The sequence below is a fragment of the Sapajus apella genome, unplaced genomic scaffold (genome assembly GCF_009761245.1).
Source record: "Sapajus apella isolate SASKATOON/1434 unplaced genomic scaffold, GSC_monkey_1.0 scaffold25, whole genome shotgun sequence".
In the NCBI taxonomy this organism is placed as follows: domain Eukaryota; kingdom Metazoa; phylum Chordata; class Mammalia; order Primates; family Cebidae; genus Sapajus; species Sapajus apella.
Window position 1 is genome coordinate 19,318,495 of NW_022436965.1, and position 12,891 is coordinate 19,331,385.

General features: G+C 35.6%; 1 long non-coding RNA gene across 10 annotated transcripts in view; it reads left to right on the forward strand.

Annotated features, from left to right (window-relative positions):
• Nucleotides 1–12,891, forward strand: part of LOC116560157 — a 325,176-nt gene that overhangs the window by 68,683 nt on the left and 243,602 nt on the right. Inside the window, exon 5 of one of the 10 annotated variants that reach the window (XR_004272824.1) lies at nucleotides 3,636–3,844. The exons of the other annotated variants lie outside the window; for them this stretch is intronic. This is a non-coding gene — a long non-coding RNA (uncharacterized LOC116560157). The remainder of the gene's footprint in view (nucleotides 1–3,635; nucleotides 3,845–12,891) is intronic. 10 annotated transcript variants of the gene reach the window in all.

The window sequence follows — 12,891 nt, forward strand, 5'->3', positions numbered from 1 at the left end:
AATGGGATTCAAGGCTAGATTTTTTTCCGGGGTTTCTTTTGGTGGAGACAGGGGTGGTCATATGAAATAATCAATGTTTCCTAATAAGTAAGTTTCAATAATACCTAGTGTGTATATTATTTTTAGTTTTTAAAAAACTAATATTTTGTTTTCATATCTTTATAACCATTCTTTAGGGTTAGGATACATATCCCCATTTTAGCAACTATATGATCTCCATTAAGCAGTTGAATTCACGATCAACAGAGCCAGGTCTCCTTACTTCTTCTTCTGTGTTCTTCTTTTCTACTCTCTGGCCTCTCAGAATTTCTTATTTTATTTAAATATTTTAAGTCTCCATGCAACCACTGTAGTAACCACACAGACCATGTTAATCATTTCTCTCTAAAACTTACCTCATTCTTTTGGTTCTCTTTTGGCAGAATAATCTTCCTGTAGCTCATGAATCAAATCTACTTTGTTTTTATAGTAGAACCTAAACGTCTCCTTACTATTTTTACTACACAGCCTTGTATTCTCCATTACTCTGTTCAGTTTACTTTTTTTGTATAATACAAATTAAGAAATGCAAAGTATATTTGGATTGTCTTAAAATTGTCCCAAATATCTCTAGGGTTGACTCATTGTTAAACCCCATAGAAACTCCAGTTTGTTTGACTCAACTCAGGACTGGGATTTGGGGAATTATGATAATTATGGCTCATCTTATGATCCCAGGCCAAGTAATTCATTTTTCTTTGCTTTAGTTGCTTCATCAGCAAAAGGTAAAATCTATTGTGTGTAACCAGAAGGTCGAATACAAGGACAGAAAAAGCTGTGTGCAGTTTGTGAGCATAAGGATACATATAAAAGCTAAGTATAGTCATTTCAACTGCCACAGGGGAATATAGTTTTTAGATCTTTCTCCCAGGAGCTCCAGCAATAAATACATTTCCCAGCCCCATTTTCCACACAACTCACGTAATACATTTTTAGATAGTAAAACTGAGATATTTCAGGATCTCAGATATTGAGATATTTCAAGATGCCAATAATATTAGTGATGCTGCTGCTGCTGATGAAAATGGTAATTACCATTTGTTGAGCCTGTGTACCGTGTTTTGCGATTTGTTATCAACACTGTCTCTATATAAATCTGTGAGGTATATATTCTTATATCCCTTATGCAAAAAACAAAAACAACCGAAGCTCAGTCAGCATAAGTGGCTTCCTTGAAGTCACAGAACTTGTGAGAGGCAGAGCTAATCTTGCTCTCTGACCCCAAGCTTGAGCTCGTAACCAGCATGCTGCACCACTTCCACCACCAAGGGACTAGGTACACATCAGTGAGCTGTGAAGTGGGAACTACTCTTGTTCTTTGTGACAGTTTGACTCATTTTATAGTGGCTAATTTAACTTGTTGAGCTAATGATATTTTAAGAGACATACATTCGAAAATAACTGCAAGTTTTAGCTTACTTATATTTTGGCTTCAGTATATGATCCTATACTCTCTTTGCTGCCTGGCTGGCTCACTGGCCTCCCTCCCTCCCTCCCTCCCTCCCTCCCTTCCTTCCTTTTTCTTTCTTCTTACCTCCCCCTTCTTCCCTTGTCATTTTATTCTGCCAATTTAATGGCTTTGGACCTCCACTGTAGTGGACTTCAACTGTAATACAAGGATTTATTAAATTATTGTTTACTTCCAACATCTTTTCACCACATCTCCATTATGTTATAGCAATGTTTTGGAAATGTTCAGGACAAACTTATGGCTTTCTTGACATGGCATCTAATTTGAGATAATACCAATTATTAGGCAATGTGTTACTAATATTAGAACTTTTATCTAAGCAGGTATTCCCCAAGTTCATTGATATTGAGGCAGAGTTTAAGATATTTTAGCAACACAACAGGGAATCTACTTTGTTCTTACAACATAATCTAACCTTCATCTCTTGGCTGCATTGCAAAGAGAATTAGCACATACAACTGCACACAGATAGGCAGTCACACAGAAGGCTCAGAGGTATTTATATATTTATTGGCCTCGTCTCTTGTGGAGGTATCAAGACTTTTGGCTCTTATTAGATCTTACCAACCTATTCATTTTTTCCATAACTGAACATTAAGGATGGGAGTGAACAAACATATAAACTCTCTAATTTCATGGGGCTTATCCAATATGTATATGTTAGCCATATTTAACAATCTTTACATATCCTAATATAGGCACAGGACTTGTGGGATTTGGTGACAAAACTCACATTGATATTTTACGTTAATTATCATATAAATATTTTTAGTTTGCTCCTCCTTGGATAACGTATTTCTCCTTGGATAAGTTTGGTTTACCTGCATTTCTCACTGTGACTGTTGTTTTCTTCAGAAACCCAGTATCTCTCCCCAATACATTCTTCCCACTCTCATGCTTTAATATTCTTGAGAACCCTCTCAGGTTTCATTTTATAGATGAAGAAATTAAGACATAAATAAATTAAATAACTTTCTCAAGCCTACACAGCTGGTGAGTCATAGATCTGGGATTTTGATTCAGATCTATCTGACTTCAGAAGTTGCATTGTCAACTACAATTTATTCTTGCATCATTTAAAAAGTTTCCTTTATGCATATACCACGAAGTACTTACTCACATGGTATTATGACTTCTCTGAGCTAGTCTGTAATTCCTGGCACAGTTCACGTTCTGGTCTATAAGCATGAGAATGATGAAGCATATATCATTCTTAGTGCTCCTTTCAGCTTATGATGGTTCTGATCCATTGAAAAATTTAGAGTTTCTAATATCATTCAGTTTCTAGAGAAAAATTCGCCATTTTCACTGGAAAATCTTTTGGTCTTCTGCTTTACCGTTTCTACTTTGTAGCATACCCAAGCCATCCAGCAGAAACTTTGTATTATAAATAACCCTGAAAATTTTGAATGAGTGTATATAATTATCACTTGCTAAAGTGTCTGTAGAATTCCTTTTTTTGGGAGGGGAGGACATTTGTGAGCTATCCAAACTGCCAGTGTCCCTAGTCACATCATATATAACTTCTCGTCAAGAACCGATGAATAAGAACATTATCTTTTCTAATAGCTGTTCGGAACTTACACATTTGTCTAATACTGCCTGAGGTGAGGGTACTGGGATTTGAAAGTGACCTTATATAAACAGACCAACTTATTTTTAGATACATACATGGATTCATAGCACACAGGAAGAGTGCATGGTTAGGAAGTATGAGACCCAAGCCCACTACAGAATCTCAAGAAAGAAGAGTGAAGAACAGTGTGGTACAATAGAAAGAGCACAACATCAGATTTAGGCCACCTGTTTTACCTTGACAAAGTTAATTAATGTTTCTGGGCCTAGGGTTTCTAATTTATAAAATTGGGTAAATTATACTATGCAGTGACTATACACAAGAATTGCCAAGGAGATTCTTGAAAACATAGATTCCCAGTTTCTACTTAAAGATTCTCATTTAGAAGATCTGACTTTGGACTAGGAATCTCTGTATTTTAACTAGTTGCCAAGGTGACTCTCTTGCATACGATGTTGGAAAAGAGATTGTGTGCTAACCACTCATTGATTCTAAAACTCTATGCTTCTATGGATTTTTGGTTTTACCGTTGTTTTTTTTTCCTTTTAGGATCCCCATCACAAGGAGGGGAGGGCTACCATCCCAGCTGCATGCTCCCATTCAAGGTTTATGCTGCAGCCAGCAGTCTTTGGAGTCTAGTTCAAAGCTGAAGAGAGTGAACCATGGAGCTGGGAGCCACTGGCGGAGGGGCTGGCCTGAAGGAAGGGAACTGTTTCAGCCAGAATGTACTGATGCACGACCAGGAAACCACAAGACTGGTGAGAACCTTTCCAAAACTGAGCTTTATGATCAAAAGAGGTACAGGAAACAGCTCAGCCAGGAGTCCTTTCTGCTCTTGGCTGGAACCCTGAGCTTCTGAGTCTCTCTGAGTCGACTCCCTAAACCAGATGCTGTCACCCAAGCAGCTATTACTAAAGCATTTTTTTTGCTTTGCTCTGAGGTGTCCCCACTGGTAGGTGCAAGTGAGTTACTATCTGTTTTTCTCTTTCGTGTTTCTTTCTTTTGGCAGAAGTTGCCATATGATTGCTCATTCTGAATTTTCAGAGGCCATAGGTTACTGGATTTATGCCCTTTGCCAACTGATTATTGTTTGGTGCTGAGGGGCTGTATACAAACACCACATGCCCAAACTCTTATCAATACCTAGATCACCTGATGTGAATCTGTCAATACACTGGACTTAACAGGGTACTAAAGGAAAGATAACTGGCAATGCCTTCATTTATTACATCCCAGCCAATAGTTCTTCTCCCAGGATAGTCTTCCTTTTGTTTTCCCCAAGAATAGACTCAACGAGGAATTACATAGTTGTCACAGATATAAATCTTGTCTGGATACAAGGTCAAAATAATTGTGTTCCTGTGGCTTCTTCTTTTTTTTTTTTTTTTTTCAACCAGAGTAACTACCAGTTGCCATGAAATAAATCACATCATTATATGAAAGATCCAGCTAATAGCTAAGACTAGCAGGATAACTGAACCATGTCCTCAGAGCTAAATGATGGAGAAATTGGACTGGCCATGGAGCACTTCAAATTGATTGCTTAGTAATGGGATATTTTTCCTGGAAAGACAACAGAATAATTCTGAATTGTTGGTTCTGTCATGGGCACAGGCTCCCATATACAGGAAAATAAAGAAAGTGTGATGAATTTTTCATCTGGCCTTGTGCCTACTTTCTTGCTTTCTGCATGCCTCCATTTTTAGTCTGCAAGCCCTGCCTAGATAACCAGTCACTATTGCCCATGTGGCATAAATCCTACAATTTAAATATACATCTTACCAAACTCACAGCAAGTATGAGGTAGCCAACAGCTTTTTCGAGATAATAACCTGAATCTTAGCTTAGGTTTCAGTCATTTTAGGAAACATAAAAAATTCTGTCTCCCACCATACACCCTCTGCAAAGATGTGAGAGGTCAAGTTTCAGGAGAGTCCACACACAAACTGAGCAGTGATGGTAAAATGTATTTTGAAATATTTCTCCTCTGGGACTGTTATGTGAAGTAGAGCAAACACATTGTGCTGCAGTGCTTTTTGGGACATGCCTTTTTTTGGGAAGTGCTAACTTTATACTCTGCTGACACCAAACATTTGAATATAAAACCTTATTTTTTCTCTCACTCTGCTCCACTTTTGGCTCAGCTTATCCTACCAAAACACACTTCAAAAGACTTCTTTATAGAAAGAATGTTTCAAAAATATAGTATTTCCATCTGTTATTTCAATAATACATGCTCTGGGACTCTCTTTATGAACCATTTTCCTTTCTTTGCTCCCATTTAGATGTATAAATATTTAATTCTAAAGCTCTAAGGAATAGTCAGCCAATCGGGTCACTGAATTGTGAACATTCCTAACCCTATAATTTTGTCTGTAGCAGGAACCTCCTGCTGTGGAACTAACTGCTAAGGGATTATAGCAATGTAATCCTCAGACTGTTCCATCTCAAGGTTACTCTGAAGTGGAGGGAAGGAAGCCGTTTTAATTTTGATAAAATAAACTTTATTTTTTAACTTTATTATTTGTTTGTCTTTTTCCTTTCAACACTTCATAATAGATGTGTCTGGTAATTTGAAGTTAGCTTCTCTGGTTGAGGTGCCCTAAACCACCCCATATTCCTGTAGCTTTCTTAAGAGGCCACACAGCATTTGTTCCTGTCATTACAAGGCGCAGAGCTTGAGTTTTCTACCTCTCATGAGCCACCAACTGACTCTTATGAACATGTTCAATTAGGTGCATTCCTAATGGGTGGCAACAGAAGATGCATGGAAATTGTTATGCCACCCATGTATGCTGGTAATGTCGGACCATGTGCAAAACTTTAAGTTACTTTTCTGCTTCCTAGGCTTTGCCCACCAGATCTTTATTTCAGCAATTATTGAAGCAATTGCATTTAAGGTCACAACATGAATTTCATGGGAACTCCCTGTATGATATAAATGGAAACATGTTCCTAGGAATAAAATATCTTTATGAGTGAAGTTTAATGTATTTTGAATCAGGCCCAAAGAGATCTTTTGCTGTGTGTGAAGAATAAAGTAAAAATTCCATTAATAAAATTTTATGGCTGGATGGGTGGAGAAAATCTTTTCCAGGTTAAAAATATTTTCATGTTTTTTCTCAAATTAAAAAAATGTAAAGTTATAGTCACTTAAAACTAAGCCTAATTATTAGAATATAGATAGCCAAATATTTTTGAAGATAATAGGGCAAACATGTTTTAGAGTTTTAAAATGTCTGTAACTTTGACCAAGAAATTATACTTTTAGAAGTCAACTTAGGAAATACAACTTGAAATGCTAGATAAATTTAAAAAAATCATTTTGATGACATTGGAGAACTATAAGGCAGTCAAAAATGGAGAATTCAAGATTATCAAAATGATAAAAGAACCAGGAGAGGAGCCTGAAAGTTGGAGCTGCCTTTCCTATCCAGATCAACACTGAGAAACTGAGAGCCGCTTTTGGCAGTTTCATGGGACTGAGGGAACAAAAATTAGATATTAGAATCTGTGAATGTGTCAGGGACTTGATAAACAAACTTTTTAGTGGAGATCCCTTAAGGGATACAAATTGGAATTAATGAACAGAGTAAGTCCTTCCAGTGACTGAAACAAACTGTCATGTCAGTTTAATCCCTTGTTTTTTAAAGCAAAATAGTCCACTGAAAACAAAATAAATACTCTATGGAGGGAGATAAAACCAAAAGTATAAAGGTATCACTAAAATATTTCATATACAATGTTATTTAATACAATATTACCACACTTTCCAGGAGGCAATGGCAAATGATCAAAACTGAAGAGGGGAAAAAAAAAAAACAGGGAAAAAAATGAAACAGACCTATAGGAGAGACATTTATTAGAGTTATCAGACATGGACCTTTAAATAACTATGCTAAATATTCTAACTAAAAAGGACAACATGAAGAGAATTGGTACAGAACTGGAATCCAAAAAATAATTAAATTGGAATTCTAGAGTAGAAATGCAATAGCTGAATTTAAAAATTAATGTGTGGGTTTAAGAGCCAATTGGACATAGCCAAAAATAGAATTAGTGAATTAGAAGCTAAGTCAGTGAAACTATTCAGAAAAAAAGGATAGAGAAACAAAGTAAAGGAAAGCATAGAAGATAAAAGACAGATAGGAAATAATGAAAATATCTATCAAACGAGTAATCACAATCTTAGAAGAAGAAAAAGAGAGAATAGGGAAGAAGCAATATTTGAAGAGATAATGACTGACAATTTTCCAAAACTGCTGAAAAAAATCAAGACATAGATTCAGGAAGAGTTATGAATTCCACAAAGAAAATGATGAAGTAAACAACACCATAATAAAAGAACCATAATAAAGCTCCTAAAAACCAAAGAGAAAGAAAAAAATATTAATAGCTCTCAGATTTAAAAATTATATTGATTTTATTGATTTTAAAAAAGAATAATATTACTTTTCAATAGAAATGATAGAAGCTAGTAAGTAACAAAGTATTATATTCAAATAGTTAAAAGATTTCCTACCTCAAACTCTATACATGATGAAATTAACTTTCAAAATTAAGGCAAAATAGACACATCTCCAGGCAATTAGATACTGAGAGTTCTCATAATAATTGGGTATTCATGAAAGTAATTCTAATGGAAATTATAATTGTAGAAAATAATTCTGCATTGAACCATCGGAATGAAGAAAGAAATAAAGAGAAATTAAAACAGAATACAAAAAATGGAAAGGATAAACACAGATGCTCCTCGACTCATGATGGGATTATATCCCAATAAACCTATCATAAATAGAAAACATTGTAACATGAAGGTGTGTTTTTGACTTACAATATTTTCAACTTGTAATAGGTTTCTCCAAATGTAACCCAATCATATGTTGAGGAGCATACTCAGTGAGTACTGGTTTTACACCATTTTAAAATAAAAAAAAAATCATAAGTTGAATCATTGTAAGAACCATTTGTATTTATGTGAATCTGAATAATAATGATGATGTCTTGTGGGGTTACAGAATACATATAGAACCAAAATATATGACTTTGAAAGTACAAAATATTAATGTGGATAAAGGCGTTAAAGTCCTAAGATATTTGCATTAATAAGAAATGGTAAAAGCAGTATTTTATACAAGCCTTTTATATGTCAAGAATGCATGTTATAATATCTAGAGTAACCACTCATAATAGTTAAATCATGTATAATTAATTAAAAGACAAAGAAAACAAATAGTAAAATGACAGGGTTGAAATCAGATATACCAGTAATTATATTAAATGTGAATGCAGTAAATATTTCATTTAGAAGACTAATGTCATCAGATTTGCATTAAAAACACACACAATTGTAGCTGCTTATAAGAGATACTTTAATAAGTATACAAAAAAATTGAAAGTAAAAAGATACAAAGATATATACCATGCAAACCACAATTTAAAGCTGGTATATTGCTGTTAGCATCATGCAAAGAAGATTTAAAGGTGAGAAAAATTACAATGTGCACACTGGGACGTGTTTTACTAGCAGTATACCACGATGATATAATAATCCTAAATTTTAATACAGATAAGAGCGTAGTCTTCAAATATAGAAAGCAAAAAAAGAATTAAAAGAAGAAATAGATTCATCCGTAAGCATAGTTAGAAAACTTAACGTATCTCTTTTAATACCTGTTAGAACAAGTAGACAAAGTCAGTGAGGGTATAGATTTGAGCAACACAATTAATAAACTAGACCTGCATGACCTATAAAGACTACACCTTCATTTTTAATGTACCTGAAGCAATGTTTTGTGAGTATCAAACTTAGAGTGTATGTGAAGGCTTTTTAAAAATGGATTTATCTTGGAAATGCCATGCTGTTGCTTCTAAATATAGAACAAACTTTGTTAAGCTACCCTAACTGACTTTCCTGGCTTTCTGTAAAGCATACTCACTAATGCCTGCAGTTTACCAAAGTCTGCAGGTGGTAGGATACTCTCCAATAAGCTTATATACCTCACGTCCCACAAGTTGAGTTATATGCTTATCAAGAGTATGTTGTTTTTTAACCTGTTTATACTAGTACTATTTTTTTTTTTTTTTTGAGACGGAGTTTCACTCATGTTACCCAGGCTGGAGTGCAATGGCGCGATCTTGGCTCACCGCAACCTCCGCCTCCTGGGTTCAGGCAATTCTCCTGCCTCAGCCTCCCGAGTAGCTGGGATTACAGGCACACACCACCATGCCCAGCTAATTTTTTGTAGTTTTAGTAGAGACGGGGTTTCACCGTGTTGACCAGGATGGTCTCGATCTCTTGACCTCGTGATCCACCCGCCTCGGCCTCCCAAAGTGCTGGGATTACAGGCGTGAGCCACCGCGCCCGGCCACTAGTACTATTTTTTATATTGTTTAATTAAATAGTACATAAAATGATAAAAGATATATTGGAGAAATCAATAGTTTCCATAAGTACTTTGCAAATACTTGATGAATGTAAATGGCCAAGACATTCTTAAATTAGAATAAGGTTGGGACTGAAAAGTTTGGAAACAAGTTCTGTAAATCCAAAATTCTGATGTAAGCTGCTTCACATTGTCTTAAATTTCTCTCTTCAGGTGAGAGAAATCAGAAGTTAAAATCATAGACAATACTGTATGTGGTTTACGGGTGTGGTTAATGAAAGAGAGAAAATTGAATATTCCAATCAGTGGCTACTAATTAAAAATACGGGCTTTGGCCTTCCATTGAAATATTGGCAGAGGAATAAAGCTTAATGTTTTAACTTAAAATAAGAAGTATGGATTAGTTTGCTAGTACTGTTATACAAAAGTACCACAGACTGGGGAGCTTGAATAACAGAAGTTTATTTTCTCACTATTCTGGAGGCTAGAAGTTCAAGATTCAAGGTGTCAGGAAGGTTTGCTTTTTCTGAAGCCTCTCTCTTTAGTTTGTAAATGGCTTATCTTCTCCTCCCTGTGTCTCCATGTCCTCTTCCTTCTATGTGTGTCTGTATTCTAGTATCTTATAAGAACACTAGTTACATTGATTTAGGACCCACCCTCATGACCTTCTTTTAACATAATACCTTTTAAAGACCTTGTCTCTAAATAGTCATATTCTGAGGTACTGGGGATGGGGACTTCAACATGTGAATTTTGGGGTGGGAGGAGGTAGGGCACAATTCTGCCTATAACAGTGTATAAGTATGATTTTTATGATTCCATGCTTTTACCAATTTTGTAAGTGGGATTTAAATTATGTGTACACATGGGTATCGAGTAGAATGATAGATACTGCAGACCTGGAAGGGTGGGGAATGGAAGCAGGTTGGATGATGAGAAATTACTTAATGAGTACAGTGTACATTAACCAGGTGATAGACACACAAAAGCTCTGACTTCACCACTACACAATATATATCCATGTAAAAAAAATTATACTTGTACCCTACATATTTATACAAATAAAATTTTTAAAATAGCAGTATTTGAAAAAGTATATGTCTCAAATGTGTTAACCATAAGCATTTTGAAAGATTCTGCTAATAGTGTGGCAGGGTTCCTTGGTGAGTCCAAACTGAGATTCATAGTCTAGTGGCTTTCAGAGGTGAAGTACCTGTGATCTCTGCAAGTATCTGTTTGCATGAATTGATATCAGTATAGTCATCCCTCAGTATTTGTGGGGAATTGGTTCTAGGACTCCTTATAGACACCAAAATCGTAGATGCTCAAGTCTCTTATATAAAATGGAATGGTATTTACATATAACATATGCACATCCTCTTGTATACTTTAAATCATTTCTAGATTACTTATAATACCTAATAAAAGGTAAGTGCTATGTAAATAGTTCTCATACTATATTTTAAAATTTGTATTATTTTTATTATTATAGTTTTAAAATTGTTTTTTCTCAATATATTTTATGTGTGGTTATTTGAATCCCAGGATGCAGAACTCATGAATATGGAGGGTCCATATGTATGGGCTTTGGTGTAGGAGGCAGAGAGAGGCATCATGAGTGAGAGCAAAAATCAGGGTGAACAACAATGGCCAAGAAAATGGCATGATGTCTTCTTCTCCATCTGGTCTAATCAATTTGTTTTTAGCCTTTCTGTAGAGAGATACTATAGACCAAAGCTGTAGGATCTATTTCCCAGAAAGACTTTTGGGGACTCTGCACACAAGCAGAGATGCTATGAGGCTCAGTGACAAAGTGCAATGTAGAATAGGAAAGAACTCTCTCTGTGCTTCATATTACAACGTAGCTCTAGCAGCCTGAGTGACAAAATGTTCATCAGCACAGATTGCTTTGCCTGGTAGGACAGGGCACTGTCAGAGCACTCAAAAGCGGAATGCCTTGACAAAGAGACTGTCAAAGAGATATATGAACCTACGTATTTCTCCCACACAGAAAAACCTCTCTCGGGATCTTGCAGAAATAACTGGGAAAAATTATGAGGTTTAAAGTACCCAGGAGCAGGAAAAAAAAAAGTTCTTTAAAAATTAAGTTTTTTGTTTTTTTTTTGAGACAGAGTTTTGCTCATGTTGCCCAGGTTGGAGTGCAATGGTGTGATCTCGGCTCACTGCAACCTCTGAGTCCCATGTTCAAGTGATTCTCCTGTCTCAGTCTCCAGAGTAGCTGAGGTTACAGGCACCTGCTACCATGCCCAGCTAATTTTGTATTTTTAGTAGAGACGGGGTTTCCCTATGTTGGCCAGGCTGGTCTCAAACTCCTTACCTTAGGTCATCCAGCCTCCTTAACCTCCCAAAGTGCTAGGATTATAGGAATAAGCCACAGTGCCCAGCCAAAAATTTGTTTTTTAAATGTTGATGACTTTATTTATGCCTACTATCATTTGGGTTACAATTATAAACTTTTTCTATAAAGGTTTCTAGTTGTCCCTTTGATACGTTTTTTTCACCATAATATGATGGAGACATGTGACCTCATAATTTTGCAAATGTTGACTTAAGAATTTTCTTGGAAATCTTTGTGTGTATGGAAAGGATTTTTAGTGTGTACTGTGCTACATGGCCCAGCCTTCACTTTCAACCTCACTTTGAGGTGGAAAGGATAATTATTTCTCTAGCTGCTGGGTGTGCTGCTACATAAAAGCATTTATCTGTCAGCCTTCTCTTGGAATTCCTTTACTGATGTCACACCACCTTTCCAGGGAAGCTTTTGTCTAATAAATGGAGGTTATAAAAGCCCTGCCTTTGGCCCCAACTTGTACAACTCTGAACAAACATTTCAGTTTCAGAACTGCCACTGAGTTCACATGAATCCTTTTTTGTGACAGCGCTAGCAGTCTAACATAAAATAAGCCAAATGTTCATAATAACAGAGTGAATAAATAAATAGTCCTTCATGTGTATAATGGAGTACTAAATAACAGTGACTATAATCAAACTGCAGTTAGATGAATCACCATGGATAAATCTCACTCAATGAATGTTGAGTAAAAGAAGCAAGATACAAAATGGTATATATTGACTAGAGATATACTTTTTAAAAACATATTAACAAATACATACTTAGTTTTACATCTGTTGATATATAAGAGAAGAATTGCTAGGTCATAGGGAATACATATGTTTATCTTTAATACATAATATCAGTTTTCTAAATTTGCTGTACTAATGAAGTACTAAAATGAAGTACTAAATAGTAATGACGATCAAACTACAGTTGCATGCATCAACGTAGATGCATTTCACGCAATGAAATGTTGAGTGAAAGAGGCAAGTCACAAAAAAGGTATATGTTGAACAGTAGTATAAATTTCAAAAATAAGCTGAAATTATCTTTGGTATTATAA